Source organism: Schistocerca nitens, chromosome 1 (assembly GCF_023898315.1).
Source record: "Schistocerca nitens isolate TAMUIC-IGC-003100 chromosome 1, iqSchNite1.1, whole genome shotgun sequence".
Taxonomy (NCBI): Eukaryota; Metazoa; Arthropoda; class Insecta; order Orthoptera; family Acrididae; genus Schistocerca; species Schistocerca nitens.
The window spans coordinates 792,809,525-792,834,583 of NC_064614.1; the positions used below are offsets into that span (position 1 = coordinate 792,809,525).

Below are 25,059 nucleotides of genomic sequence, written 5' to 3' on the forward strand. Positions count from 1 at the left end.
AAAAACAGGACGACGTTGTAAGTGGAGATCCAGGTAACTAATCTCAATGTAGAAGTCCCGAACATGTCGTAGCTTCGCATTGAGAGACCCTACGTTAATAGGCGGTGACAAGCTCGCAGGACGAACGACATGGAGTAATCGCGAAGTAACAGTCGGGGACTCAGAAAATAAAAGATGGAGGGTTCGCTTAACATAAAGGGCAGCAGCCTTGACACGGACATCGGTGAACGACAAGCCGCCCTCAAGACGCGGCTTCGTAAAAACATCACAACGTAATTTAAAAATGTGCCCCCGCCAAATATATCTGTTAATAAGCTGGACCATTTTTGCACCCTGCATTCGGGGAAGCGGAAACAACTGAGCAACGTAATATACTTTACATAAAACATAAGTGTCTAATACACGCTTTTTTTGCAGTAGCGGTATCGAACGCCATGAGTGTTCGAATAAAACACCTTGAAGCTTGGAAATGGCCACTTGCCAATTTTTTGCAGCCATACGAAGAGGACACCGTTCAAGATAGATACCTAAATGTGTATGGTGTTCAACAGACATAACCCACGGAATAACCACACGTTCAAAGCCCCGCAAATTCAGGAGTTTGCTTTTACGGGGGTTAATACGAGAACCTGAGGCTGCAGAAAATTTATCTAGTTCCATTTTCAACAGCGGCACTTCTGCGGCGGAACGAATCAAAACAACCAAATCATCAGCATAAGCTGTTGCTGTCTGGGTAACCCCAGAGATCGTAAGACCACGAAGTGTCGAGTTGAGACGTGTGAGGAGTGGTTGAAGGGAGAGAGCATAAAGGGTCATGGATAAAGGGCTACCTTGCGGGACGCCACGTTTAATATCAATGACCTTCGTCAGCTGGCCATTAATGTCAATCTGAGCAGAAATGCCAGTCGTCATATTCTTAAGTACCAGCAGCGCCTTTTCATTAAAACCGAGTCGGCGCAGCAGAAGCTCTAAAAACGAATGGGACACACGATCAAAAGCCTTACTAAAATCAACAAATAAAAGCGCACAGGAAATATTGGTGACAGCGACAATCGACACAATATCACGATACCCCGCCAGAGGCGTCAAGATGGAGCGCCCCGGAAAGCAGCTTTGACAAGGAGTTATCACAGGTGTAAGCAAGAGGGATAGACGTGCATTAACAGCCCTAGCAGCCGTCTTATAATCAAAATTTAAAAGGGTTAAAGGACGAAAGTCACTAGCTGTCTTCAAACCAACAGCTTTCGGTATCAGGACTACCGTACCTCTCTTGAAATCGGCTGGAATTGAGCCACCATTCAAAATTTCAGTTACTATATCCGTAAAAACAGGCCCTATAATAGACCAAAAGCGAACAAAAAACTCCTTAGGAAGGCCATCCGGACCAGGAGATTTGTGAGATGGTGAACAAGCAAGAAAAGCTGAAATTTCGTCTGCAGTAAAAGAAGCTAAAAATTCCGTATTATGGTCCTCTGTTAAAACTGATGGGATAGCAGTTAAAAACTCGTCATTATCAACCGGATCAGAATCAGCCACAGCATATAAGGTCTCATAGTAGCAGGTAAGTTCATGGGTTATTTGATTCTGTAAGGTAAGCCGGCGACCATCAGCTGCCAGAAGACCGTCAATCAATACACGTCGACGGTTCTTTTGGTGACGAAACAGATGGTACATAGAAGTCATTTCATGTGCTAAGATGGACGGTGGTTTAGATTTAAGCTTCAATCCTTCCATCTGAAGTCGTTTAAGACTAAGAAGCTTGGCTTTAATTTTCCGAATCTCCGAAAGGTGGGCACATGTCATTCTAGAAGTATCATAAAGTTCGCGAAGCACCGAATAATAATACTCAAAAGTCAGTTTCAGATCTCGCGCTCTTTGATAACTGTAGGACATTAAAGTGCGACGTAGTTTTGGCTTCGCACAGTGGATCCACCAGTGAAGCTTTGACGGATAGTATCGCAGAGAACGTAAACACATGTCCCAAGCCGTCTGTATTAGAGGTTCAATGTCAGGGTCATCGAGCAAGGAGACATTTAATTTCCACAGCGGCCGATAAAGTTTAAGAGGCTGACGCTCCAAATTAATTATAACCGCAAGGGCACAATGATCCGTAAAACTGGCTGGAATAACATCTACATTTAAAACAGAAGCACTAAGGGGATCAGAAATATACAATCGGTCAAGGCGACTACTGGAGGTGGCAGTAAAAAATGTAAATTTAACTAAAGTGGGGTGTTTAACCTCCCACGCATCGCGTAGTCGTAGTTGACGTACAAGAGAATGTAGCTCGAAACAATAATTAAAATGAGGGGATTGGTCCTTAGCTTGTAATACACAATTAAAATCACCCCCCAATATCAAAGTCGCAGGATTTTTGCGTAAAAGATAAATCAGATCCTCTTTATAAAAACGAGACCTATCCTGCCGTTTGCTGGAACCAGAGGGGGCGTAAATATTAACCAAGGTTGTGTCAAATAACCGACAACCAATACCCCTTCCCGAGTCTAAGAGCTCAATTCCGGTAACGGGGATACCGTCACGAATTAGTAAGGCAGTACCTGTGGAAAACTCAGGCGCAAAATTTATAATAGTGCGAAAGCCAGGAACAAACAGGTGTGCAACGGAGACTTCCTGCAGGAAAACAACATCAGCTGCAGAGTCATAAATAAACTGCTGCAGAGACGCTAACTTCAGAGCAGATTGAATGCTATTGATATTTAAGGTAATAAACGTGTACGCCTGCAACATCAACCAAAAAAGAGAAAACGAACCCTAATTACACCACATTAGAAGCAACTACATCCATATCATCAACATCAGACATGGCAGAGGGTGATTGCCCGGAATCAACGGAATCAGAGTCATCCTTTGCATGCTTGTGTTTTTTCCGCACCGCGTGAAGATTGGGGGGCACTTTCACCCGACGGCGTATCTGATGCACACCAGTTTCAAGAGCAGGTGGAGTGGGGGGTTCGAGATCAGGCACGTCAACCAAGGCATCCGAAGGATTAGCAGGGCAAGCGGAATCAGAAGAAGGAGCCAGCAAGGGGAAAACTGCATCAGGAACATCGGCACCGGCATCAGAAGGTGTAGGGATTGGAAGTGTAGGAGGTGGAGAGATAGGTTTGGAATCCGCTGAAGCGGAGCGCGCAGTACTAGGAGCGATTGTCCGACAAACAGCTGGCTGCACCGAAGTGTCGTCAACATGCTGTGATGCCTGTGTCGGGGGGGATGTCAACACCACCTCGACCGAATGTTGTGGCTCGTGCGCCGACGGTGGGGCAGCAAGTTTGACGTCATCAGGCAAAGCAGGAGACACAGCGGGAACAGAATCCGAAACAGGCATGGGAGATTCCGGAATTCTCTCGTCAGATTCGCAAACCGGCTGCGAAACAGCAGCTTCATCATCAGTGCTACCGGTATCACTAGCACGACGGCGTTTGTTATTGGAAACAGACGGGATCGGTGTAGGAGCAGCCGATACATCTGGGCGAGTGGGTAACGGGGGAAAACCTGCATCAGAGGAGGGTGTCACCCGTTGTGAAGAATCTACTGCAGGAGGCTGACAAGAAACAGTGGAGGAAGCTGCTGGCACAAGATCGGCAACCGTTAATTTGCGGCGTTGCGCTAGCCCATTTTGAAGCACAAACACCCGCTTAGGGCAATTAGCACGAACATGACCATTTTCATTACATAGAAAACACGTACCAACTTGCCCCTCATAAGTAAGATGAACACGATAACCACATACAACCAGATGGGACGGTATATTCGACTTAATATGCATTTCAACCGATCTGACACCATTATAACATTGCAGCTTATGTTGTGCAGACCAACGTTCATTTCGAATTGACCGAACAGTACCATAACCAAGCAAAGCGTCCTTGAGATAACTGTTCTCAACCTCAGGGGGTAAATTATAAACCCGAACTGTGGTATACGTAATTTCAGCATTTGAAACAGTAACACTGCTAACAGAACCATCTCTATGACGGAACGACACTTGCTCACCATGTTTAAGTAAAATCCTATCTAGCAAAACCGGGTTCAACAACTTCACAAAAAAGCAGTAAAGTTCAGTATCAAAATACGCCGTGTGTACCTGGTCCGATGTAATGCCAATCGTATCCACAATCCATTCGTGAATTTCCAACGAAGTTGGTTGCACATTCCTGGTGGCCTTGTTAAACTGAAAACTGAGAGTACACTTCCGCGGAAACAACCGGGAAGCCATAACACTTAACTAATGCGGCAAAAGCCGCTATACAACACAAGACACAAAACAAACGTTAAGGCGACGAAACAACGAAGAAAAGAAGACAAAGAAACGTCACACACAGAAAGTAAATAGTCACAACCCGAGGGAAACGGCGGATCGAATACACAGCACGTCCGATCGCTGTCGCGTCTCAAGCGGAACTCATAAAATTGCCGTGACCAGGATTCGAACCTGGGTTATTGCGGCCACAACGCAATGTCCTAACCACTAGACGATCACGGCCACGGCCACGAAGCCAAAATTGCCGTGACCAGGATTCGAACCTGGGTTATTGCGGCCACAACGCAGTGTCCTAACCACTAGACGATCACGGCCACGGCCACGAAGCCTTTTAATTGGCAGCTGTGGGATTCGAACCCACGCCTCCGAAGAGACTGGTGCCTAAAACCAGCGCCTTAGACCGCTCGGCCACGTTACCGCTTGGCCACGTTACCGCTGGAGCACGAGCGGCGAAACGTTTCCTTTGTAGTACAAAGATCACTCCGAAATGTAAGTGTCTTGGCAATCGCTGTGCCATGTATTTCCACTGCTCTCCCACTGGAAGCGTCTCTTTAGGCCATCCACAACAAGAAAATGCCGTGCCCGCCGTATGGTAGCGACGCCACTTGTCTGTAGCTGTCGTAGTTAAGGAGACAGCATCGAGAGACGTTTTCGTGCTCTGACCAGGTTTCGAACCTGGGCTTTCCGTAACCACTAAAGTATCATAGCTGTACCTGTCAGGCGGAGCTAGAATGCTCCATGTAACAAACATATGTGAGCTCAAGGAGGTTACACGTGAAGAGAAAGCGGCAGGTTAACACGACTACAGCAAAACCCCTGGCAGCGCTGGGATTCGAACCGACGCCTACGAAGAGACTGGTGCCTTAAACCAGCGCCATAGAGCGCTCGGCCATGCTACGTGCGCTGCAATGGGCACCAGTGTTCCTAGCATTTGTAGAAACAGTGCACGCCACAGCTTCCTGTTCTGCTGGGGCTGGCTGCTCATCCATCGCACTTCAAAACAACTGCCCTTTTCGACTACAGAGAGCAGCGGACGTCTGCGCTCTGGGAGGCGACATTACGTGTTGGTGAGGAAGTGATAGTGCAAACTGCGGCCTGCGGAACACGAGTGACAAAATCAAGAGAGCACTGTCATTTCGAGTACTCGTGCACTATCGCTATTGCAACGGCAGTAAGGCAAAACTTTCAAAATTGCCGTGACCAGGATTCGAACCTGGGTTATTGCGGCCACAACGCAGTGTCCTAACCACTAGACGATCACGGCCACGGCCACGAAGCCGCCCACGAAAGCAGCTGGCTGGAATGCAAGTGGCGATACACAGCAAAGCCTAGGCCAAGGTGTACGCCACAGCAGTGACAGACACGGTCCGCATCACGTGTATACGAGCAAATGAACGTTGCTGCGCTGTCAGGACACTAACTACAGTGGTTAGCTGCATTCACCTCCGTGGCAATATCTTGCAGTCCTCCAAGCCTCTTGACTACAGGTACCCGTATGTGGCTGGATAACAAGTGGATAGATGCCGCATCTCTCTCGCCGTCAGGTGTTGCCACGAATCATACTTAACGTGGCTTTCTGCACGCGTCAGCGTAGCGTCAGTCGATCAAACTCGGGACAAGTCGCAAAAGAGGAGCAACAAAAACGCGCATTTCCGGTACCGGGAATCGAACCCGGGCCTCCTGGGTGAGAGCCAGGTATCCTAGCCACTAGACCACACCGGATAACGGCGGCAGCGCTCTTCCAGCGAACACAGCAACCACGCACGGTTAACTGTCGACAACTGTAAAAAATCCACTCTCTCGCGTTATAGAACGGCGTGCTCCGGACGCATTTCGTGGAGACGAACGCCAGCAATGATGAGAGCAAAAGGCGCCTCCAAATCCTGTCGTTGCACCACGCACTGTTCTACGGCAATTCACGAAGCAGAAGCTCACGCCTTGTTGTGCTGTTTTCTTTGCAGGCAATAAGCGCAGCCGTCTTCGACACAGGAAACATTACACGTTTGGCAGCTGTGGGGTTGGAACCCACGCCTCTCAAGAGACTGGTGCCTGAAACCAGCGCCTTAGACCGCTCGGCCACGCTACCTACACAACACGCGCGTCACAAGAGCTGCGTCCTACGCCACGAGAACACACCGCAGCGGCACAAAAGTGAGACGTAAAAATTGGCAGCTGTGGGATTCGAACCCACGCCTCCGAAGAGACTGGTGCCTAAAACCAGCGCCTTAGACCGCTCGGCCACGTTACCGCTGGAGCACGAGCGGCGAAACGTTTCCTTTGTAGTACAAAGATCACTCCGAAATGTAAGTGTCTTGGCAATCGCTGTGCCATGTATTTCCACTGCTCTCCCACTGGAAGCGTCTCTTTAGGCCATCCACAACAAGAAAATGCCGTGCCCGCCGTATGGTAGCGACGCCACTTGTCTGTAGCTGTCGTAGTTAAGGAGACAGCATCGAGAGACGTTTTCGTGCTCTGACCAGGTTTCGAACCTGGGCTTTCCGTAACCACTAAAGTATCATAGCTGTACCTGTCAGGCGGAGCTAGAATGCTCCATGTAACAAACATATGTGAGCTCAAGGAGGTTACACGTGAAGAGAAAGCGGCAGGTTAACACGACTACAGCAAAACCCCTGGCAGCGCTGGGATTCGAACCGACGCCTACGAAGAGACTGGTGCCTTAAACCAGCGCCATAGAGCGCTCGGCCATGCTACGTGCGCTGCAATGGGCACCAGTGTTCCTAGCATTTGTAGAAACAGTGCACGCCACAGCTTCCTGTTCTGCTGGGGCTGGCTGCTCATCCATCGCACTTCAAAACAACTGCCCTTTTCGACTACAGAGAGCAGCGGACGTCTGCGCTCTGGGAGGCGACATTACGTGTTGGTGAGGAAGTGATAGTGCAAACTGCGGCCTGCGGAACACGAGTGAAAAAATCAAGAGAGCACTGTCATTTCGAGTACTCGTGCACTATCGCTATTGCAACGGCAGTAAGGCAAAACTTTCAAAATTGCCGTGACCAGGATTCGAACCTGGGTTATTGCGGCCACAACGCAGTGTCCTAACCACTAGACGATCACGGCCACGGCCACGAAGCCGCCCACGAAAGCAGCTGGCTGGAATGCAAGTGGCGATACACAGCAAAGCCTAGGCCAAGGTGTACGCCACAGCAGTGTCAGACACGGTCCGCATCACGTGTATACGAGCAAATGAACGTTGCTGCGCTGTCAGGACACTAACTACAGTGGTTAGCTGCATTCACCTCCGTGGCAATATCTTGCAGTCCTCCAAGCCTCTTGACTACAGGTACCCGTATGTGGCTGGATAACAAGTGGATAGATGCCGCATCTCTCTCGCCGTCAGGTGTTGCCACGAATCATACTTAACGTGGCTTTCTGCACGCGTCAGCGTAGCGTCAGTCGATCAAAGTCGGGACAAGTCGCAAAAGAGGAGCAACAAAAACGCGCATTTCCGGTACCGGGAATCGAACCCGGGCCTCCTGGGTGAGAGCCAGGTATCCTAGCCACTAGACCACACCGGATAACGGCGGCAGCGCTCTTCCAGCGAACACAGCAACCACGCACGGTTAACTGTCGACAACTGTAAAAAATCCACTCTCTCGCGTTATAGAACGGCGTGCTCCGGACGCATTTCGTGGAGACGAACGCCAGCAATGATGAGAGCAAAAGGCGCCTCCAAATCCTGTCGTTGCACCACGCACTGTTCTACGGCAATTCACGAAGCAGAAGCTCACGCCTTGTTGTGCTGTTTTCTTTGCAGGCAATAAGCGCAGCCGTCTTCGACACAGGAAACATTACACGTTTGGCAGCTGTGGGGTTGGAACCCACGCCTCTCAAGAGACTGGTGCCTGAAACCAGCGCCTTAGACCGCTCGGCCACGCTACCTACACAACACGCGCGTCACAAGAGCTGCGTCCTACGCCACGAGAACACACCGCAGCGGCACAAAAGTGAGACGTAAAAATTGGCAACGGTGGGATTCGAACCCACGCCTCCGAAGAGACTGGTGCCTAAAACCAGCGCCTTAGACCGCTCGGCCACGTTACCGCTGGAGCACGAGCGGCGAAACGTTTCCTTTGTAGTACAAAGATCACTCCGAAATGTAAGTGTCTTGGCAATCGCTGTGCCATGTATTTCCACTGCTCTCCCACTGGAAGCGTCTCTTTAGGCCATCCACAACAAGAAAATGCCGTGCCCGCCGTATGGTAGCGACGCCACTTGTCTGTAGCTGTCGTAGTTAAGGAGACAGCATCGAGAGACGTTTTCGTGCTCTGACCAGGTTTCGAACCTGGGCTTTCCGTAACCACTAAAGTATCATAGCTGTACCTGTCAGGCGGAGCTAGAATGCTCCATGTAACAAACATATGTGAGCTCAAGGAGGTTACACGTGAAGAGAAAGCGGCAGGTTAACACGACTACAGCAAAACCCCTGGCAGCGCTGGGATTCGAACCGACGCCTACGAAGAGACTGGTGCCTTAAACCAGCGCCATAGAGCGCTCGGCCATGCTACGTGCGCTGCAATGGGCACCAGTGTTCCTAGCATTTGTAGAAACAGTGCACGCCACAGCTTCCTGTTCTGCTGGGGCTGGCTGCTCATCCATCGCACTTCAAAACAACTGCCCTTTTCGACTACAGAGAGCAGCGGACGTCTGCGCTCTGGGAGGCGACATTACGTGTTGGTGAGGAAGTGATAGTGCAAACTGCGGCCTGCGGAACACGAGTGACAAAATCAAGAGAGCACTGTCATTTCGAGTACTCGTGCACTATCGCTATTGCAACGGCAGTAAGGCAAAACTTTCAAAATTGCCGTGACCAGGATTCGAACCTGGGTTATTGCGGCCACAACGCAATGTCCTAACCACTAGACGATCACGGCCACGGCCACGAAGCCGCCCACGAAAGCAGCTGGCTGGAATGCAAGTGGCGATACACAGCAAAGCCTAGGCCAAGGTGTACGCCACAGCAGTGTCAGACACGGTCCGCATCACGTGTATACGAGCAAATGAACGTTGCTGCGCTGTCAGGACACTAACTACAGTGGTTAGCTGCATTCACCTCCGTGGCAATATCTTGCAGTCCTCCAAGCCTCTTGACTACAGGTACCCGTATGTGGCTGGATAACAAGTGGATAGATGCCGCATCTCTCTCGCCGTCAGGTGTTGCCACGAATCATACTTAACGTGGCTTTCTGCACGCGTCAGCGTAGCGTCAGTCGATCAAAGTCGGGACAAGTCGCAAAAGAGGAGCAACAAAAACGCGCATTTCCGGTACCGGGAATCGAACCCGGGCCTCCTGGGTGAGAGCCAGGTATCCTAGCCACTAGACCACACCGGATAACGGCGGCAGCGCTCTTCCAGCGAACGCAGCAACCACGCACGGTTAACTGTCGACAACTGTAAAAAATCCACTCTCTCGCGTTATAGAACGGCGTGCTCCGGACGCATTTCGTGGAGACGAACGCCAGCAATGATGAGAGCAAAAGGCGCCTCCAAATCCTGTCGTTGCACCACGCACTGTTCTACGGCAATTCACGAAGCAGAAGCTCACGCCTTGTTGTGCTGTTTTCTTTGCAGGCAATAAGCGCAGCCGTCTTCGACACAGGAAACATTACACGTTTGGCAGCTGTGGGGTTGGAACCCACGCCTCTCAAGAGACTGGTGCCTGAAACCAGCGCCTTAGACCGCTCGGCCACGCTACCTACACAACACGCGCGTCACAAGAGCTGCGTCCTACGCCACGAGAACACACCGCAGCGGCACAAAAGTGAGACGTAAAAATTGGCAGCTGTGGGATTCGAACCCACGCCTCCGAAGAGACTGGTGCCTAAAACCAGCGCCTTAGACCGCTCGGCCACGTTACCGCTGGAGCACGAGCGGCGAAACGTTTCCTTTGTAGTACAAAGATCACTCCGAAATGTAAGTGTCTTGGCAATCGCTGTGCCATGTATTTCCACTGCTCTCCCACTGGAAGCGTCTCTTTAGGCCATCCACAACAAGAAAATGCCGTGCCCGCCGTATGGTAGCGACGCCACTTGTCTGTAGCTGTCGTAGTTAAGGAGACAGCATCGAGAGACGTTTTCGTGCTCTGACCAGGTTTCGAACCTGGGCTTTCCGTAACCACTAAAGTATCATAGCTGTACCTGTCAGGCGGAGCTAGAATGCTCCATGTAACAAACATATGTGAGCTCAAGGAGGTTACACGTGAAGAGAAAGCGGCAGGTTAACACGACTACAGCAAAACCCCTGGCAGCGCTGGGATTCGAACCGACGCCTACGAAGAGACTGGTGCCTTAAACCAGCGCCATAGAGCGCTCGGCCATGCTACGTGCGCTGCAATGGGCACCAGTGTTCCTAGCATTTGTAGAAACAGTGCACGCCACAGCTTCCTGTTCTGCTGGGGCTGGCTGCTCATCCATCGCACTTCAAAACAACTGCCCTTTTCGACTACAGAGAGCAGCGGACGTCTGCGCTCTGGGAGGCGACATTACGTGTTGGTGAGGAAGTGATAGTGCAAACTGCGGCCTGCGGAACACGAGTGACAAAATCAAGAGAGCACTGTCATTTCGAGTACTCGTGCACTATCGCTATTGCAACGGCAGTAAGGCAAAACTTTCAAAATTGCCGTGACCAGGATTCGAACCTGGGTTATTGCGGCCACAACGCAGTGTCCTAACCACTAGACGATCACGGCCACGGCCACGAAGCCGCCCACGAAAGCAGCTGGCTGGAATGCAAGTGGCGATACACAGCAAAGCCTAGGCCAAGGTGTACGCCACAGCAGTGTCAGACACGGTCCGCATCACGTGTATACGAGCAAATGAACGTTGCTGCGCTGTCAGGACACTAACTACAGTGGTTAGCTGCATTCACCTCCGTGGCAATATCTTGCAGTCCTCCAAGCCTCTTGACTACAGGTACCCGTATGTGGCTGGATAACAAGTGGATAGATGCCGCATCTCTCTCGCCGTCAGGTGTTGCCACGAATCATACTTAACGTGGCTTTCTGCACGCGTCAGCGTAGCGTCAGTCGATCAAAGTCGGGACAAGTCGCAAAAGAGGAGCAACAAAAACGCGCATTTCCGGTACCGGGAATCGAACCCGGGCCTCCTGGGTGAGAGCCAGGTATCCTAGCCACTAGACCACACCGGATAACGGCGGCAGCGCTCTTCCAGCGAACGCAGCAACCACGCACGGTTAACTGTCGACAACTGTAAAAAATCCACTCTCTCGCGTTATAGAACGGCGTGCTCCGGACGCATTTCGTGGAGACGAACGCCAGCAATGATGAGAGCAAAAGGCGCCTCCAAATCCTGTCGTTGCACCACGCACTGTTCTACGGCAATTCACGAAGCAGAAGCTCACGCCTTGTTGTGCTGTTTTCTTTGCAGGCAATAAGCGCAGCCGTCTTCGACACAGGAAACATTACACGTTTGGCAGCTGTGGGGTTGGAACCCACGCCTCTCAAGAGACTGGTGCCTGAAACCAGCGCCTTAGACCGCTCGGCCACGCTACCTACACAACACGCGCGTCACAAGAGCTGCGTCCTACGCCACGAGAACACACCGCAGCGGCACAAAAGTGAGACGTAAAAATTGGCAACGGTGGGATTCGAACCCACGCCTCCGAAGAGACTGGTGCCTAAAACCAGCGCCTTAGACCGCTCGGCCACGTTACCGCTGGAGCACGAGCGGCGAAACGTTTCCTTTGTAGTACAAAGATCACTCCGAAATGTAAGTGTCTTGGCAATCGCTGTGCCATGTATTTCCACTGCTCTCCCACTGGAAGCGTCTCTTTAGGCCATCCACAACAAGAAAATGCCGTGCCCGCCGTATGGTAGCGACGCCACTTGTCTGTAGCTGTCGTAGTTAAGGAGACAGCATCGAGAGACGTTTTCGTGCTCTGACCAGGTTTCGAACCTGGGCTTTCCGTAACCACTAAAGTATCATAGCTGTACCTGTCAGGCGGAGCTAGAATGCTCCATGTAACAAACATATGTGAGCTCAAGGAGGTTACACGTGAAGAGAAAGCGGCAGGTTAACACGACTACAGCAAAACCCCTGGCAGCGCTGGGATTCGAACCGACGCCTACGAAGAGACTGGTGCCTTAAACCAGCGCCATAGAGCGCTCGGCCATGCTACGTGCGCTGCAATGGGCACCAGTGTTCCTAGCATTTGTAGAAACAGTGCACGCCACAGCTTCCTGTTCTGCTGGGGCTGGCTGCTCATCCATCGCACTTCAAAACAACTGCCCTTTTCGACTACAGAGAGCAGCGGACGTCTGCGCTCTGGGAGGCGACATTACGTGTTGGTGAGGAAGTGATAGTGCAAACTGCGGCCTGCGGAACACGAGTGACAAAATCAAGAGAGCACTGTCATTTCGAGTACTCGTGCACTATCGCTATTGCAACGGCAGTAAGGCAAAACTTTCAAAATTGCCGTGACCAGGATTCGAACCTGGGTTATTGCGGCCACAACGCAATGTCCTAACCACTAGACGATCACGGCCACGGCCACGAAGCCGCCCACGAAAGCAGCTGGCTGGAATGCAAGTGGCGATACACAGCAAAGCCTAGGCCAAGGTGTACGCCACAGCAGTGTCAGACACGGTCCGCATCACGTGTATACGAGCAAATGAACGTTGCTGCGCTGTCAGGACACTAACTACAGTGGTTAGCTGCATTCACCTCCGTGGCAATATCTTGCAGTCCTCCAAGCCTCTTGACTACAGGTACCCGTATGTGGCTGGATAACAAGTGGATAGATGCCGCATCTCTCTCGCCGTCAGGTGTTGCCACGAATCATACTTAACGTGGCTTTCTGCACGCGTCAGCGTAGCGTCAGTCGATCAAAGTCGGGACAAGTCGCAAAAGAGGAGCAACAAAAACGCGCATTTCCGGTACCGGGAATCGAACCCGGGCCTCCTGGGTGAGAGCCAGGTATCCTAGCCACTAGACCACACCGGATAACGGCGGCAGCGCTCTTCCAGCGAACGCAGCAACCACGCACGGTTAACTGTCGACAACTGTAAAAAATCCACTCTCTCGCGTTATAGAACGGCGTGCTCCGGACGCATTTCGTGGAGACGAACGCCAGCAATGATGAGAGCAAAAGGCGCCTCCAAATCCTGTCGTTGCACCACGCACTGTTCTACGGCAATTCACGAAGCAGAAGCTCACGCCTTGTTGTGCTGTTTTCTTTGCAGGCAATAAGCGCAGCCGTCTTCGACACAGGAAACATTACACGTTTGGCAGCTGTGGGGTTGGAACCCACGCCTCTCAAGAGACTGGTGCCTGAAACCAGCGCCTTAGACCGCTCGGCCACGCTACCTACACAACACGCGCGTCACAAGAGCTGCGTCCTACGCCACGAGAACACACCGCAGCGGCACAAAAGTGAGACGTAAAAATTGGCAGCTGTGGGATTCGAACCCACGCCTCCGAAGAGACTGGTGCCTAAAACCAGCGCCTTAGACCGCTCGGCCACGTTACCGCTGGAGCACGAGCGGCGAAACGTTTCCTTTGTAGTACAAAGATCACTCCGAAATGTAAGTGTCTTGGCAATCGCTGTGCCATGTATTTCCACTGCTCTCCCACTGGAAGCGTCTCTTTAGGCCATCCACAACAAGAAAATGCCGTGCCCGCCGTATGGTAGCGACGCCACTTGTCTGTAGCTGTCGTAGTTAAGGAGACAGCATCGAGAGACGTTTTCGTGCTCTGACCAGGTTTCGAACCTGGGCTTTCCGTAACCACTAAAGTATCATAGCTGTACCTGTCAGGCGGAGCTAGAATGCTCCATGTAACAAACATATGTGAGCTCAAGGAGGTTACACGTGAAGAGAAAGCGGCAGGTTAACACGACTACAGCAAAACCCCTGGCAGCGCTGGGATTCGAACCGACGCCTACGAAGAGACTGGTGCCTTAAACCAGCGCCATAGAGCGCTCGGCCATGCTACGTGCGCTGCAATGGGCACCAGTGTTCCTAGCATTTGTAGAAACAGTGCACGCCACAGCTTCCTGTTCTGCTGGGGCTGGCTGCTCATCCATCGCACTTCAAAACAACTGCCCTTTTCGACTACAGAGAGCAGCGGACGTCTGCGCTCTGGGAGGCGACATTACGTGTTGGTGAGGAAGTGATAGTGCAAACTGCGGCCTGCGGAACACGAGTGACAAAATCAAGAGAGCACTGTCATTTCGAGTACTCGTGCACTATCGCTATTGCAACGGCAGTAAGGCAAAACTTTCAAAATTGCCGTGACCAGGATTCGAACCTGGGTTATTGCGGCCACAACGCAGTGTCCTAACCACTAGACGATCACGGCCACGGCCACGAAGCCGCCCACGAAAGCAGCTGGCTGGAATGCAAGTGGCGATACACAGCAAAGCCTAGGCCAAGGTGTACGCCACAGCAGTGTCAGACACGGTCCGCATCACGTGTATACGAGCAAATGAACGTTGCTGCGCTGTCAGGACACTAACTACAGTGGTTAGCTGCATTCACCTCCGTGGCAATATCTTGCAGTCCTCCAAGCCTCTTGACTACAGGTACCCGTATGTGGCTGGATAACAAGTGGATAGATGCCGCATCTCTCTCGCCGTCAGGTGTTGCCACGAATCATACTTAACGTGGCTTTCTGCACGCGTCAGCGTAGCGTCAGTCGATCAAAGTCGGGACAAGTCGCAAAAGAGGAGCAACAAAAACGCGCATTTCCGGTACCGGGAATCGAACCCGGGCCTCCTGGGTGAGAGCCAGGTATCCTAGCCACTAGACCACACCGGATAACGGCGGCAGCGCTCTTCCAGCGAACGCAGCAACCACGCACGGTTAACTGTCGACAACTGTAAAAAATCCACTCTCTCGCGTTATAGAACGGCGTGCTCCGGACGCATTTCGTGGAGACGAACGCCAGCAATGATGAGAGCAAAAGGCGCCTCCAAATCCTGTCGTTGCACCACGCACTGTTCTACGGCAATTCACGAAGCAGAAGCTCACGCCTTGTTGTGCTGTTTTCTTTGCAGGCAATAAGCGCAGCCGTCTTCGACACAGGAAACATTACACGTTTGGCAGCTGTGGGGTTGGAACCCACGCCTCTCAAGAGACTGGTGCCTGAAACCAGCGCCTTAGACCGCTCGGCCACGCTACCTACACAACACGCGCGTCACAAGAGCTGCGTCCTACGCCACGAGAACACACCGCAGCGGCACAAAAGTGAGACGTAAAAATTGGCAGCTGTGGGATTCGAACCCACGCCTCCGAAGAGACTGGTGCCTAAAACCAGCGCCTTAGACCGCTCGGCCACGTTACCGCTGGAGCACGAGCGGCGAAACGTTTCCTTTGTAGTACAAAGATCACTCCGAAATGTAAGTGTCTTGGCAATCGCTGTGCCATGTATTTCCACTGCTCTCCCACTGGAAGCGTCTCTTTAGGCCATCCACAACAAGAAAATGCCGTGCCCGCCGTATGGTAGCGACGCCACTTGTCTGTAGCTGTCGTAGTTAAGGAGACAGCATCGAGAGACGTTTTCGTGCTGTGACCAGGTTTCGAACCTGGGCTTTCCGTAACCACTAAAGTATCATAGCTGTACCTGTCAGGCGGAGCTAGAATGCTCCATGTAACAAACATATGTGAGCTCAAGGAGGTTACACGTGAAGAGAAAGCGGCAGGTTAACACGACTACAGCAAAACCCCTGGCAGCGCTGGGATTCGAACCGACGCCTACGAAGAGACTGGTGCCTTAAACCAGCGCCATAGAGCGCTCGGCCATGCTACGTGCGCTGCAATGGGCACCAGTGTTCCTAGCATTTGTAGAAACAGTGCACGCCACAGCTTCCTGTTCTGCTGGGGCTGGCTGCTCATCCATCGCACTTCAAAACAACTGCCCTTTTCGACTACAGAGAGCAGCGGACGTCTGCGCTCTGGGAGGCGACATTACGTGTTGGTGAGGAAGTGATAGTGCAAACTGCGGCCTGCGGAACACGAGTGACAAAATCAAGAGAGCACTGTCATTTCGAGTACTCGTGCACTATCGCTATTGCAACGGCAGTAAGGCAAAACTTTCAAAATTGCCGTGACCAGGATTCGAACCTGGGTTATTGCGGCCACAACGCAATGTCCTAACCACTAGACGATCACGGCCACGGCCACGAAGCCGCCCACGAAAGCAGCTGGCTGGAATGCAAGTGGCGATACACAGCAAAGCCTAGGCCAAGGTGTACGCCACAGCAGTGTCAGACACGGTCCGCATCACGTGTATACGAGCAAATGAACGTTGCTGCGCTGTCAGGACACTAACTACAGTGGTTAGCTGCATTCACCTCCGTGGCAATATCTTGCAGTCCTCCAAGCCTCTTGACTACAGGTACCCGTATGTGGCTGGATAACAAGTGGATAGATGCCGCATCTCTCTCGCCGTCAGGTGTTGCCACGAATCATACTTAACGTGGCTTTCTGCACGCGTCAGCGTAGCGTCAGTCGATCAAACTCGGGACAAGTCGCAAAAGAGGAGCAACAAAAACGCGCATTTCCGGTACCGGGAATCGAACCCGGGCCTCCTGGGTGAGAGCCAGGTATCCTAGCCACTAGACCACACCGGATAACGGCGGCAGCGCTCTTCCAGCGAACGCAGCAACCACGCACGGTTAACTGTCGACAACTGTAAAAAATCCACTCTCTCGCGTTATAGAACGGCGTGCTCCGGACGCATTTCGTGGAGACGAACGCCAGCAATGATGAGAGCAAAAGGCGCCTCCAAATCCTGTCGTTGCACCACGCACTGTTCTACGGCAATTCACGAAGCAGAAGCTCACGCCTTGTTGTGCTGTTTTCTTTGCAGGCAATAAGCGCAGCCGTCTTCGACACAGGAAACATTACACGTTTGGCAGCTGTGGGGTTGGAACCCACGCCTCTCAAGAGACTGGTGCCTGAAACCAGCGCCTTAGACCGCTCGGCCACGCTACCTACACAACACGCGCGTCACAAGAGCTGCGTCCTACGCCACGAGAACACACCGCAGCGGCACAAAAGTGAGACGTAAAAATTGGCAGCTGTGGGATTCGAACCCACGCCTCCGAAGAGACTGGTGCCTAAAACCAGCGCCTTAGACCGCTCGGCCACGTTACCGCTGGAGCACGAGCGGCGAAACGTTTCCTTTGTAGTACAAAGATCACTCCGAAATGTAAGTGTCTTGGCAATCGCTGTGCCATGTATTTCCACTGCTCTCCCACTGGAAGCGTCTCTTTAGGCCATCCACAACAAGAAAATGCCGTGCCCGCCGTATGGTAGCGACGCCACTTGTCTGTAGCTGTCGTAGTTAAGGAGACAGCATCGAGAGACGTTTTCGTGCTGTGACCAGGTTTCGAACCTGGGCTTTCCGTAACCACTAAAGTATCATAGCTGTACCTGTCAGGCGGAGCTAGAATGCTCCATGTAACAAACATATGTGAGCTCAAGGAGGTTACACGTGAAGAGAAAGCGGCAGGTTAACACGACTACAGCAAAACCCCTGGCAGCGCTGGGATTCGAACCGACGCCTACGAAGAGACTGGTGCCTTAAACCAGCGCCATAGAGCGCTCGGCCATGCTACGTGCGCTGCAATGGGCACCAGTGTTCCTAGCATTTGTAGAAACAGTGCACGCCACAGCTTCCTGTTCTGCTGGGGCTGGCTGCTCATCCATCGCACTTCAAAACAACTGCCCTTTTCGACTACAGAGAGCAGCGGACGTCTGCGCTCTGGGAGGCGACATTACGTGTTGGTGAGGAAGTGATAGTGCAAACTGCGGCCTGCGGAACACGAGTGACAAAATCAAGAGAGCACTGTCATTTCGAGTACTCGTGCACTATCGCTATTGCAACGGCAGTAAGGCAAAACTTTCAAAATTGCCGTGACCAGGATTCGAACCTGGGTTATTGCGGCCACAACGCAATGTCCTAACCACTAGACGATCACGGCCACGGCCACGAAGCCGCCCACGAAAGCAGCTGGCTGGAATGCAAGTGGCGATACACAGCAAAGCCTAGGCCAAGGTGTACGCCACAGCAGTGTCAGACACGGTCCGCATCACGTGTATACGAGCAAATGAACGTTGCTGCGCTGTCAGGACACTAACTACAGTGGTTAGCTGCATTCACCTCCGTGGCAATATCTTGCAGTCCTCCAAGCCTCTTGACTACAGGTACCCGTATGTGGCTGGATAACAAGTGGATAGATGCCGCATCTCTCTCGCCGTCAGGTGTTGCCACGAATCATACTTAACGTGGCTTTCTGCACGCGTCAGCGTAGCGTCAGTCGATCAAAGTCGGGACAAGTCGCAAAAGAGGAGCAACAAAAACGCGCATTTCCGGTACCGGGAATCGAACCCGGGCCTCCTGGGTGAGAGCCAGGTATCCTAGCCACTAGACCACACCGGATAACGGCGGCAGCGCTCTTCCAGCGAACGCAGCAACCACGCACGGTTAACTGTCGACAACTGTAAAAAATCCACTCTCTCGCGTTATAGAACGGCGTGCTCCGGACGCATTTCGTGGAGACGAACGCCAGCAATGATGAGAGCAAAAGGCGCCTCCAAATCCTGTCGTTGCACCACGCACTGTTCTACGGCAATTCACGAAGCAGAAGCTCACGCCTTGTTGTGCTGTTTTCTTTGCAGGCAATAAGCGCAGCCGTCTTCGACACAGGAAACATTACACGTTTGGCAGCTGTGGGGTTGGAACCCACGCCTCTCAAGAGACTGGTGCCTGAAACCAGCGCCTTAGACCGCTCGGCCACGCTACCTACACAACACGCGCGTCACAAGAGCTGCGTCCTACGCCACGAGAACACACCGCAGCGGCACAAAAGTGAGACGTAAAAATTGGCAGCTGTGGGATTCGAACCCACGCCTCCGAAGAGACTGGTGCCTAAAACCAGCGCCTTAGACCGCTCGGCCACGTTACCGCTGGAGCACGAGCGGCGAAACGTTTCCTTTGTAGTACAAAGATCACTCCGAAATGTAAGTGTCTTGGCAATCGCTGTGCCATGTATTTCCACTGCTCTCCCACTGGAAGCGTCTCTTTAGGCCATCCACAACAAGAAAATGCCGTGCCCGCCGTATGGTAGCGACGCCACTTGTCTGTAGCTGTCGTAGTTAAGGAGACAGCATCGAGAGACGTTTTCGTGCTCTGACCAGGTTTCGAACCTGGGCTTTCCGTAACCACTAAAGTATCATAGCTGTACCTGTCAGGCGGAGCTAGAATGCTCCATGTAACAAACATATGTGAGCTCAAGGAGGTTACACGTGAAGAGAAAGCGGCAGGTTAACACGACTACAGCAAAACCCCTGGCAGCGCTGGGATTCGAACCGACGCCTACGAAGAGACTGGTGCCTTAAACCAGCGCCATAGAGCGCTCGGCCATGCTACGTGCGCTGCAATGGGCACCAGTGTTCCTAGCATTTGTAGAAACAGTGCACGCCATAGCTTCCTGTTCTGCTGGGGCTGGCTGCTCATCCATCGCACTTCAAAACAACTGCCCTTTTCGACTACAGAGAGCAGCGGACGTCTGCGCTCTGGGAGGCGACATTACGTGTTGGTGAGGAAGTGATAGTGCAAACTGCGGCCTGCGGAACACGAGTGACAAAATCAAGAGAGCACTGTCATTTCGAGTACTCGTGCACTATCGCTATTGCAACGGCAGTAAGGCAAAACTTTCAAAATTGCCGTGACCAGGATTCGAACCTGGGTTATTGCGGCCACAACGCAATGTCCTAACCACTAGACGATCACGGCCACGGCCACGAAGCCGCCCACGAAAGCAGCTGGCTGGAATGCAAGGGGCGATACACAGCAAAGCCTAGGCCAAGGTGTACGCCACAGCAGTGTCAGACACGGTCCGCATCACGTGTATACGAGCAAATGAACGTTGCTGCGCTGTCAGGACACTAACTACAGTGGTTAGCTGCATTCACCTCCGTGGCAATATCTTGCAGTCCTCCAAGCCTCTTGACTACAGGTACCCGTATGTGGCTGGATAACAAGTGGATAGATGCCGCATCTCTCTCGCCGTCAGGTGTTGCCACGAATCATACTTAACGTGGCTTTCTGCACGCGTCAGCGTAGCGTCAGTCGATCAAAGTCGGGACAAGTCGCAAAAGAGGAGCAACAAAAACGCGCATTTCCGGTACCGGGAATCGAACCCGGGCCTCCTGGGTGAGAGCCAGGTATCCTAGCCACTAGACCACACCGGATAACGGCGGCAGCGCTCTTCCAGCGAACGCAGCAACCACGCACGGTTAACTGTCGACAACTGTAAAAAATCCACTCTCTCGCGTTATAGAACGGCGTGCTCCGGACGCATTTCGTGGAGACGAACGCCAGCAATGATGAGAGCAAAAGGCGCCTCCAAATCCTGTCGTTGCACCACGCACTGTTCTACGGCAATTCACGAAGCAGAAGCTCACGCCTTGTTGTGCTGTTTTCTTTGCAGGCAATAAGCGCAGCCGTCTTCGACACAGGAAACATTACACGTTTGGCAGCTGTGGGGTTGGAACCCACGCCTCTCAAGAGACTGGTGCCTGAAACCAGCGCCTTAGACCGCTCGGCCACGCTACCTACACAACACGCGCGTCACAAGAGCTGCGTCCTACGCCACGAGAACACACCGCAGCGGCACAAAAGTGAGACGTAAAAATTGGCAGCTGTGGGATTCGAACCCACGCCTCCGAAGAGACTGGTGCCTAAAACCAGCGCCTTAGACCGCTCGGCCACGTTACCGCTGGAGCACGAGCGGCGAAACGTTTCCTTTGTAGTACAAAGATCACTCCGAAATGTAAGTGTCTTGGCAATCGCTGTGCCATGTATTTCCACTGCTCTCCCACTGGAAGCGTCTCTTTAGGCCATCCACAACAAGAAAATGCCGTGCCCGCCGTATGGTAGCGACGCCACTTGTCTGTAGCTGTCGTAGTTAAGGAGACAGCATCGAGAGACGTTTTCGTGCTGTGACCAGGTTTCGAACCTGGGCTTTCCGTAACCACTAAAGTATCATAGCTGTACCTGTCAGGCGGAGCTAGAATGCTCCATGTAACAAACATATGTGAGCTCAAGGAGGTTACACGTGAAGAGAAAGCGGCAGGTTAACACGACTACAGCAAAACCCCTGGCAGCGCTGGGATTCGAACCGACGCCTACGAAGAGACTGGTGCCTTAAACCAGCGCCATAGAGCGCTCGGCCATGCTACGTGCGCTGCAATGGGCACCAGTGTTCCTAGCATTTGTAGAAACAGTGCACGCCACAGCTTCCTGTTCTGCTGGGGCTGGCTGCTCATCCATCGCACTTCAAAACAACTGCCCTTTTCGACTACAGAGAGCAGCGGACGTCTGCGCTCTGGGAGGCGACATTACGTGTTGGTGAGGAAGTGATAGTGCAAACTGCGGCCTGCGGAACACGAGTGACAAAATCAAGAGAGCACTGTCATTTCGAGTACTCGTGCACTATCGCTATTGCAACGGCAGTAAGGCAAAACTTTCAAAATTGCCGTGACCAGGATTCGAACCTGGGTTATTGCGGCCACAACGCAATGTCCTAACCACTAGACGATCACGGCCACGGCCACGAAGCCGCCCACGAAAGCAGCTGGCTGGAATGCAAGTGGCGATACACAGCAAAGCCTAGGCCAAGGTGTACGCCACAGCAGTGTCAGACACGGTCCGCATCACGTGTATACGAGCAAATGAACGTTGCTGCGCTGTCAGGACACTAACTACAGTGGTTAGCTGCATTCACCTCCGTGGCAATATCTTGCAGTCCTCCAAGCCTCTTGACTACAGGTACCCGTATGTGGCTGGATAACAAGTGGATAGATGCCGCATCTCTCTCGCCGTCAGGTGTTGCCACGAATCATACTTAACGTGGCTTTCTGCACGCGTCAGCGTAGCGTCAGTCGATCAAAGTCGGGACAAGTCGCAAAAGAGGAGCAACAAAAACGCGCATTTCCGGTACCGGGAATCGAACCCGGGCCTCCTGGGTGAGAGCCAGGTATCCTAGCCACTAGACCACACCGGATAACGGCGGCAGCGCTCTTCCAGCGAACGCAGCAACCACGCACGGTTAACTGTCGACAACTGTAAAAAATCCACTCTCTCGCGTTATAGAACGGCGTGCTCCGGACGCATTTCGTGGAGACGAACGCCAGCAATGATGAGAGCAAAAGGCGCCTCCAAATCCTGTCGTTGCACCACGCACTGTTCTACGGCAATTCACGAAGCAGAAGCTCACGCCTTGTTGTGCTGTTTTCTTTGCAGGCAATAAGCGCAGCCGTCTTCGACACAGGAAACATTACACGTTTGGCAGCTGTGGGGTTGGAACCCACGCCTCTCAAGAGACTGGTGCCTGAAACCAGCGCCTTAGACCGCTCGGCCACGCTACCTACACAACACGCGCGTCACAAGAGCTGCGTCCTACGCCACGAGAACACACCGCAGCGGCACAAAAGTGAGACGTAAAAATTGGCAGCTGTGGGATTCGAACCCACGCCTCCGAAGAGACTGGTGCCTAAAACCAGCGCCTTAGACCGCTCGGCCACGTTACCGCTGGAGCACGAGCGGCGAAACGTTTCCTTTGTAGTACAAAGATCACTCCGAAATGTAAGTGTCTTGGCAATCGCTGTGCCATGTATTTCCACTGCTCTCCCACTGGAAGCGTCTCTTTAGGCCATCCACAACAAGAAAATGCCGTGCCCGCCGTATGGTAGCGACGCCACTTGTCTGTAGCTGTCGTAGTTAAGGAGACAGCATCGAGAGACGTTTTCGTGCTCTGACCAGGTTTCGAACCTGGGCTTTCCGTAACCACTAAAGTATCATAGCTGTACCTGTCAGGCGGAGCTAGAATGCTCCATGTAACAAACATATGTGAGCTCAAGGAGGTTACACGTGAAGAGAAAGCGGCAGGTTAACACGACTACAGCAAAACCCCTGGCAGCGCTGGGATTCGAACCGACGCCTACGAAGAGACTGGTGCCTTAAACCAGCGCCATAGAGCGCTCGGCCATGCTACGTGCGCTGCAATGGGCACCAGTGTTCCTAGCATTTGTAGAAACAGTGCACGCCACAGCTTCCTGTTCTGCTGGGGCTGGCTGCTCATCCATCGCACTTCAAAACAACTGCCCTTTTCGACTACAGAGAGCAGCGGACGTCTGCGCTCTGGGAGGCGACATTACGTGTTGGTGAGGAAGTGATAGTGCAAACTGCGGCCTGCGGAACACGAGTGACAAAATCAAGAGAGCACTGTCATTTCGAGTACTCGTGCACTATCGCTATTGCAACGGCAGTAAGGCAAAACTTTCAAAATTGCCGTGACCAGGATTCGAACCTGGGTTATTGCGGCCACAACGCAATGTCCTAACCACTAGACGATCACGGCCACGGCCACGAAGCCGCCCACGAAAGCAGCTGGCTGGAATGCAAGTGGCGATACACAGCAAAGCCTAGGCCAAGGTGTACGCCACAGCAGTGTCAGACACGGTCCGCATCACGTGTATACGAGCAAATGAACGTTGCTGCGCTGTCAGGACACTAACTACAGTGGTTAGCTGCATTCACCTCCGTGGCAATATCTTGCAGTCCTCCAAGCCTCTTGACTACAGGTACCCGTATGTGGCTGGATAACAAGTGGATAGATGCCGCATCTCTCTCGCCGTCAGGTGTTGCCACGAATCATACTTAACGTGGCTTTCTGCACGCGTCAGCGTAGCGTCAGTCGATCAAACTCGGGACAAGTCGCAAAAGAGGAGCAACAAAAACGCGCATTTCCGGTACCGGGAATCGAACCCGGGCCTCCTGGGTGAGAGCCAGGTATCCTAGCCACTAGACCACACCGGATAACGGCGGCAGCGCTCTTCCAGCGAACGCAGCAACCACGCACGGTTAACTGTCGACAACTGTAAAAAATCCACTCTCTCGCGTTATAGAACGGCGTGCTCCGGACGCATTTCGTGGAGACGAACGCCAGCAATGATGAGAGCAAAAGGCGCCTCCAAATCCTGTCGTTGCACCACGCACTGTTCTACGGCAATTCACGAAGCAGAAGCTCACGCCTTGTTGTGCTGTTTTCTTTGCAGGCAATAAGCGCAGCCGTCTTCGACACAGGAAACATTACACGTTTGGCAGCTGTGGGGTTGGAACCCACGCCTCTCAAGAGACTGGTGCCTGAAACCAGCGCCTTAGACCGCTCGGCCACGCTACCTACACAACACGCGCGTCACAAGAGCTGCGTCCTACGCCACGAGAACACACCGCAGCGGCACAAAAGTGAGACGTAAAAATTGGCAGCTGTGGGATTCGAACCCACGCCTCCGAAGAGACTGGTGCCTAAAACCAGCGCCTTAGACCGCTCGGCCACGTTACCGCTGGAGCACGAGCGGCGAAACGTTTCCTTTGTAGTACAAAGATCACTCCGAAATGTAAGTGTCTTGGCAATCGCTGTGCCATGTATTTCCACTGCTCTCCCACTGGAAGCGTCTCTTTAGGCCATCCACAACAAGAAAATGCCGTGCCCGCCGTATGGTAGCGACGCCACTTGTCTGTAGCTGTCGTAGTTAAGGAGACAGCATCGAGAGACGTTTTCGTGCTCTGACCAGGTTTCGAACCTGGGCTTTCCGTAACCACTAAAGTATCATAGCTGTACCTGTCAGGCGGAGCTAGAATGCTCCATGTAACAAACATATGTGAGCTCAAGGAGGTTACACGTGAAGAGAAAGCGGCAGGTTAACACGACTACAGCAAAACCCCTGGCAG

The 25,059-nt window shown here is 52.5% G+C and overlaps 47 non-coding genes across 47 annotated transcripts; all 47 read right to left on the reverse strand.

The window, feature by feature from the left end:
- Positions 1-4,432: 4,432 nt before the first annotated feature.
- On the reverse strand, positions 4,433-4,504 carry Trnah-gug (transfer RNA histidin (anticodon GUG)). Its single transcript has one exon. It is a non-coding gene; the product is annotated as a tRNA-His (tRNA).
- Positions 4,505-4,524: 20 nt separating this feature from the next.
- Trnah-gug (transfer RNA histidin (anticodon GUG)) lies at positions 4,525-4,596 on the reverse strand. Its single transcript has one exon. It is a non-coding gene; the product is annotated as a tRNA-His (tRNA).
- Positions 4,597-4,618: 22 nt separating this feature from the next.
- Positions 4,619-4,700, reverse strand: Trnal-uag (transfer RNA leucine (anticodon UAG)). The gene has a single exon. It is a non-coding gene; the product is annotated as a tRNA-Leu (tRNA).
- A 774-nt stretch (positions 4,701-5,474) lies between these two features.
- On the reverse strand, positions 5,475-5,546 carry Trnah-gug (transfer RNA histidin (anticodon GUG)). Its single transcript has one exon. It is a non-coding gene; the product is annotated as a tRNA-His (tRNA).
- A 386-nt stretch (positions 5,547-5,932) lies between these two features.
- On the reverse strand, positions 5,933-6,004 carry Trnae-cuc (transfer RNA glutamic acid (anticodon CUC)). The gene has a single exon. It is a non-coding gene; the product is annotated as a tRNA-Glu (tRNA).
- Positions 6,005-6,286: 282 nt separating this feature from the next.
- On the reverse strand, positions 6,287-6,368 carry Trnal-cag (transfer RNA leucine (anticodon CAG)). Its single transcript has one exon. It is a non-coding gene; the product is annotated as a tRNA-Leu (tRNA).
- An 80-nt stretch (positions 6,369-6,448) lies between these two features.
- On the reverse strand, positions 6,449-6,530 carry Trnal-uag (transfer RNA leucine (anticodon UAG)). Its single transcript has one exon. It is a non-coding gene; the product is annotated as a tRNA-Leu (tRNA).
- Positions 6,531-7,288: 758 nt separating this feature from the next.
- Positions 7,289-7,360, reverse strand: Trnah-gug (transfer RNA histidin (anticodon GUG)). Its single transcript has one exon. It is a non-coding gene; the product is annotated as a tRNA-His (tRNA).
- Positions 7,361-7,746: 386 nt separating this feature from the next.
- Trnae-cuc (transfer RNA glutamic acid (anticodon CUC)) lies at positions 7,747-7,818 on the reverse strand. Its single transcript has one exon. It is a non-coding gene; the product is annotated as a tRNA-Glu (tRNA).
- A 282-nt stretch (positions 7,819-8,100) lies between these two features.
- On the reverse strand, positions 8,101-8,182 carry Trnal-cag (transfer RNA leucine (anticodon CAG)). The gene has a single exon. It is a non-coding gene; the product is annotated as a tRNA-Leu (tRNA).
- An 80-nt stretch (positions 8,183-8,262) lies between these two features.
- On the reverse strand, positions 8,263-8,344 carry Trnal-uag (transfer RNA leucine (anticodon UAG)). The gene has a single exon. It is a non-coding gene; the product is annotated as a tRNA-Leu (tRNA).
- A 758-nt stretch (positions 8,345-9,102) lies between these two features.
- On the reverse strand, positions 9,103-9,174 carry Trnah-gug (transfer RNA histidin (anticodon GUG)). The gene has a single exon. It is a non-coding gene; the product is annotated as a tRNA-His (tRNA).
- Positions 9,175-9,560: 386 nt separating this feature from the next.
- Positions 9,561-9,632, reverse strand: Trnae-cuc (transfer RNA glutamic acid (anticodon CUC)). Its single transcript has one exon. It is a non-coding gene; the product is annotated as a tRNA-Glu (tRNA).
- A 282-nt stretch (positions 9,633-9,914) lies between these two features.
- Trnal-cag (transfer RNA leucine (anticodon CAG)) lies at positions 9,915-9,996 on the reverse strand. The gene has a single exon. It is a non-coding gene; the product is annotated as a tRNA-Leu (tRNA).
- Positions 9,997-10,076: 80 nt separating this feature from the next.
- On the reverse strand, positions 10,077-10,158 carry Trnal-uag (transfer RNA leucine (anticodon UAG)). Its single transcript has one exon. It is a non-coding gene; the product is annotated as a tRNA-Leu (tRNA).
- Positions 10,159-10,916: 758 nt separating this feature from the next.
- On the reverse strand, positions 10,917-10,988 carry Trnah-gug (transfer RNA histidin (anticodon GUG)). Its single transcript has one exon. It is a non-coding gene; the product is annotated as a tRNA-His (tRNA).
- Positions 10,989-11,374: 386 nt separating this feature from the next.
- Positions 11,375-11,446, reverse strand: Trnae-cuc (transfer RNA glutamic acid (anticodon CUC)). The gene has a single exon. It is a non-coding gene; the product is annotated as a tRNA-Glu (tRNA).
- Positions 11,447-11,728: 282 nt separating this feature from the next.
- Positions 11,729-11,810, reverse strand: Trnal-cag (transfer RNA leucine (anticodon CAG)). The gene has a single exon. It is a non-coding gene; the product is annotated as a tRNA-Leu (tRNA).
- An 80-nt stretch (positions 11,811-11,890) lies between these two features.
- On the reverse strand, positions 11,891-11,972 carry Trnal-uag (transfer RNA leucine (anticodon UAG)). The gene has a single exon. It is a non-coding gene; the product is annotated as a tRNA-Leu (tRNA).
- Positions 11,973-12,730: 758 nt separating this feature from the next.
- Positions 12,731-12,802, reverse strand: Trnah-gug (transfer RNA histidin (anticodon GUG)). The gene has a single exon. It is a non-coding gene; the product is annotated as a tRNA-His (tRNA).
- Positions 12,803-13,188: 386 nt separating this feature from the next.
- Positions 13,189-13,260, reverse strand: Trnae-cuc (transfer RNA glutamic acid (anticodon CUC)). Its single transcript has one exon. It is a non-coding gene; the product is annotated as a tRNA-Glu (tRNA).
- Positions 13,261-13,542: 282 nt separating this feature from the next.
- Positions 13,543-13,624, reverse strand: Trnal-cag (transfer RNA leucine (anticodon CAG)). The gene has a single exon. It is a non-coding gene; the product is annotated as a tRNA-Leu (tRNA).
- Positions 13,625-13,704: 80 nt separating this feature from the next.
- On the reverse strand, positions 13,705-13,786 carry Trnal-uag (transfer RNA leucine (anticodon UAG)). The gene has a single exon. It is a non-coding gene; the product is annotated as a tRNA-Leu (tRNA).
- Positions 13,787-14,544: 758 nt separating this feature from the next.
- Trnah-gug (transfer RNA histidin (anticodon GUG)) lies at positions 14,545-14,616 on the reverse strand. The gene has a single exon. It is a non-coding gene; the product is annotated as a tRNA-His (tRNA).
- A 386-nt stretch (positions 14,617-15,002) lies between these two features.
- Positions 15,003-15,074, reverse strand: Trnae-cuc (transfer RNA glutamic acid (anticodon CUC)). The gene has a single exon. It is a non-coding gene; the product is annotated as a tRNA-Glu (tRNA).
- A 282-nt stretch (positions 15,075-15,356) lies between these two features.
- On the reverse strand, positions 15,357-15,438 carry Trnal-cag (transfer RNA leucine (anticodon CAG)). The gene has a single exon. It is a non-coding gene; the product is annotated as a tRNA-Leu (tRNA).
- Positions 15,439-15,518: 80 nt separating this feature from the next.
- On the reverse strand, positions 15,519-15,600 carry Trnal-uag (transfer RNA leucine (anticodon UAG)). Its single transcript has one exon. It is a non-coding gene; the product is annotated as a tRNA-Leu (tRNA).
- Positions 15,601-16,358: 758 nt separating this feature from the next.
- On the reverse strand, positions 16,359-16,430 carry Trnah-gug (transfer RNA histidin (anticodon GUG)). The gene has a single exon. It is a non-coding gene; the product is annotated as a tRNA-His (tRNA).
- A 386-nt stretch (positions 16,431-16,816) lies between these two features.
- Positions 16,817-16,888, reverse strand: Trnae-cuc (transfer RNA glutamic acid (anticodon CUC)). The gene has a single exon. It is a non-coding gene; the product is annotated as a tRNA-Glu (tRNA).
- A 282-nt stretch (positions 16,889-17,170) lies between these two features.
- On the reverse strand, positions 17,171-17,252 carry Trnal-cag (transfer RNA leucine (anticodon CAG)). The gene has a single exon. It is a non-coding gene; the product is annotated as a tRNA-Leu (tRNA).
- Positions 17,253-17,332: 80 nt separating this feature from the next.
- Trnal-uag (transfer RNA leucine (anticodon UAG)) lies at positions 17,333-17,414 on the reverse strand. The gene has a single exon. It is a non-coding gene; the product is annotated as a tRNA-Leu (tRNA).
- A 758-nt stretch (positions 17,415-18,172) lies between these two features.
- On the reverse strand, positions 18,173-18,244 carry Trnah-gug (transfer RNA histidin (anticodon GUG)). Its single transcript has one exon. It is a non-coding gene; the product is annotated as a tRNA-His (tRNA).
- A 386-nt stretch (positions 18,245-18,630) lies between these two features.
- On the reverse strand, positions 18,631-18,702 carry Trnae-cuc (transfer RNA glutamic acid (anticodon CUC)). Its single transcript has one exon. It is a non-coding gene; the product is annotated as a tRNA-Glu (tRNA).
- Positions 18,703-18,984: 282 nt separating this feature from the next.
- Trnal-cag (transfer RNA leucine (anticodon CAG)) lies at positions 18,985-19,066 on the reverse strand. The gene has a single exon. It is a non-coding gene; the product is annotated as a tRNA-Leu (tRNA).
- Positions 19,067-19,146: 80 nt separating this feature from the next.
- Trnal-uag (transfer RNA leucine (anticodon UAG)) lies at positions 19,147-19,228 on the reverse strand. Its single transcript has one exon. It is a non-coding gene; the product is annotated as a tRNA-Leu (tRNA).
- Positions 19,229-19,986: 758 nt separating this feature from the next.
- Positions 19,987-20,058, reverse strand: Trnah-gug (transfer RNA histidin (anticodon GUG)). The gene has a single exon. It is a non-coding gene; the product is annotated as a tRNA-His (tRNA).
- Positions 20,059-20,444: 386 nt separating this feature from the next.
- Positions 20,445-20,516, reverse strand: Trnae-cuc (transfer RNA glutamic acid (anticodon CUC)). The gene has a single exon. It is a non-coding gene; the product is annotated as a tRNA-Glu (tRNA).
- A 282-nt stretch (positions 20,517-20,798) lies between these two features.
- Positions 20,799-20,880, reverse strand: Trnal-cag (transfer RNA leucine (anticodon CAG)). The gene has a single exon. It is a non-coding gene; the product is annotated as a tRNA-Leu (tRNA).
- Positions 20,881-20,960: 80 nt separating this feature from the next.
- Trnal-uag (transfer RNA leucine (anticodon UAG)) lies at positions 20,961-21,042 on the reverse strand. The gene has a single exon. It is a non-coding gene; the product is annotated as a tRNA-Leu (tRNA).
- Positions 21,043-21,800: 758 nt separating this feature from the next.
- On the reverse strand, positions 21,801-21,872 carry Trnah-gug (transfer RNA histidin (anticodon GUG)). Its single transcript has one exon. It is a non-coding gene; the product is annotated as a tRNA-His (tRNA).
- Positions 21,873-22,258: 386 nt separating this feature from the next.
- Trnae-cuc (transfer RNA glutamic acid (anticodon CUC)) lies at positions 22,259-22,330 on the reverse strand. The gene has a single exon. It is a non-coding gene; the product is annotated as a tRNA-Glu (tRNA).
- Positions 22,331-22,612: 282 nt separating this feature from the next.
- On the reverse strand, positions 22,613-22,694 carry Trnal-cag (transfer RNA leucine (anticodon CAG)). Its single transcript has one exon. It is a non-coding gene; the product is annotated as a tRNA-Leu (tRNA).
- Positions 22,695-22,774: 80 nt separating this feature from the next.
- Trnal-uag (transfer RNA leucine (anticodon UAG)) lies at positions 22,775-22,856 on the reverse strand. The gene has a single exon. It is a non-coding gene; the product is annotated as a tRNA-Leu (tRNA).
- A 758-nt stretch (positions 22,857-23,614) lies between these two features.
- Positions 23,615-23,686, reverse strand: Trnah-gug (transfer RNA histidin (anticodon GUG)). Its single transcript has one exon. It is a non-coding gene; the product is annotated as a tRNA-His (tRNA).
- A 386-nt stretch (positions 23,687-24,072) lies between these two features.
- Trnae-cuc (transfer RNA glutamic acid (anticodon CUC)) lies at positions 24,073-24,144 on the reverse strand. The gene has a single exon. It is a non-coding gene; the product is annotated as a tRNA-Glu (tRNA).
- A 282-nt stretch (positions 24,145-24,426) lies between these two features.
- Trnal-cag (transfer RNA leucine (anticodon CAG)) lies at positions 24,427-24,508 on the reverse strand. Its single transcript has one exon. It is a non-coding gene; the product is annotated as a tRNA-Leu (tRNA).
- Positions 24,509-24,588: 80 nt separating this feature from the next.
- Trnal-uag (transfer RNA leucine (anticodon UAG)) lies at positions 24,589-24,670 on the reverse strand. The gene has a single exon. It is a non-coding gene; the product is annotated as a tRNA-Leu (tRNA).
- Positions 24,671-25,059: the final 389 nt, after the last annotated feature.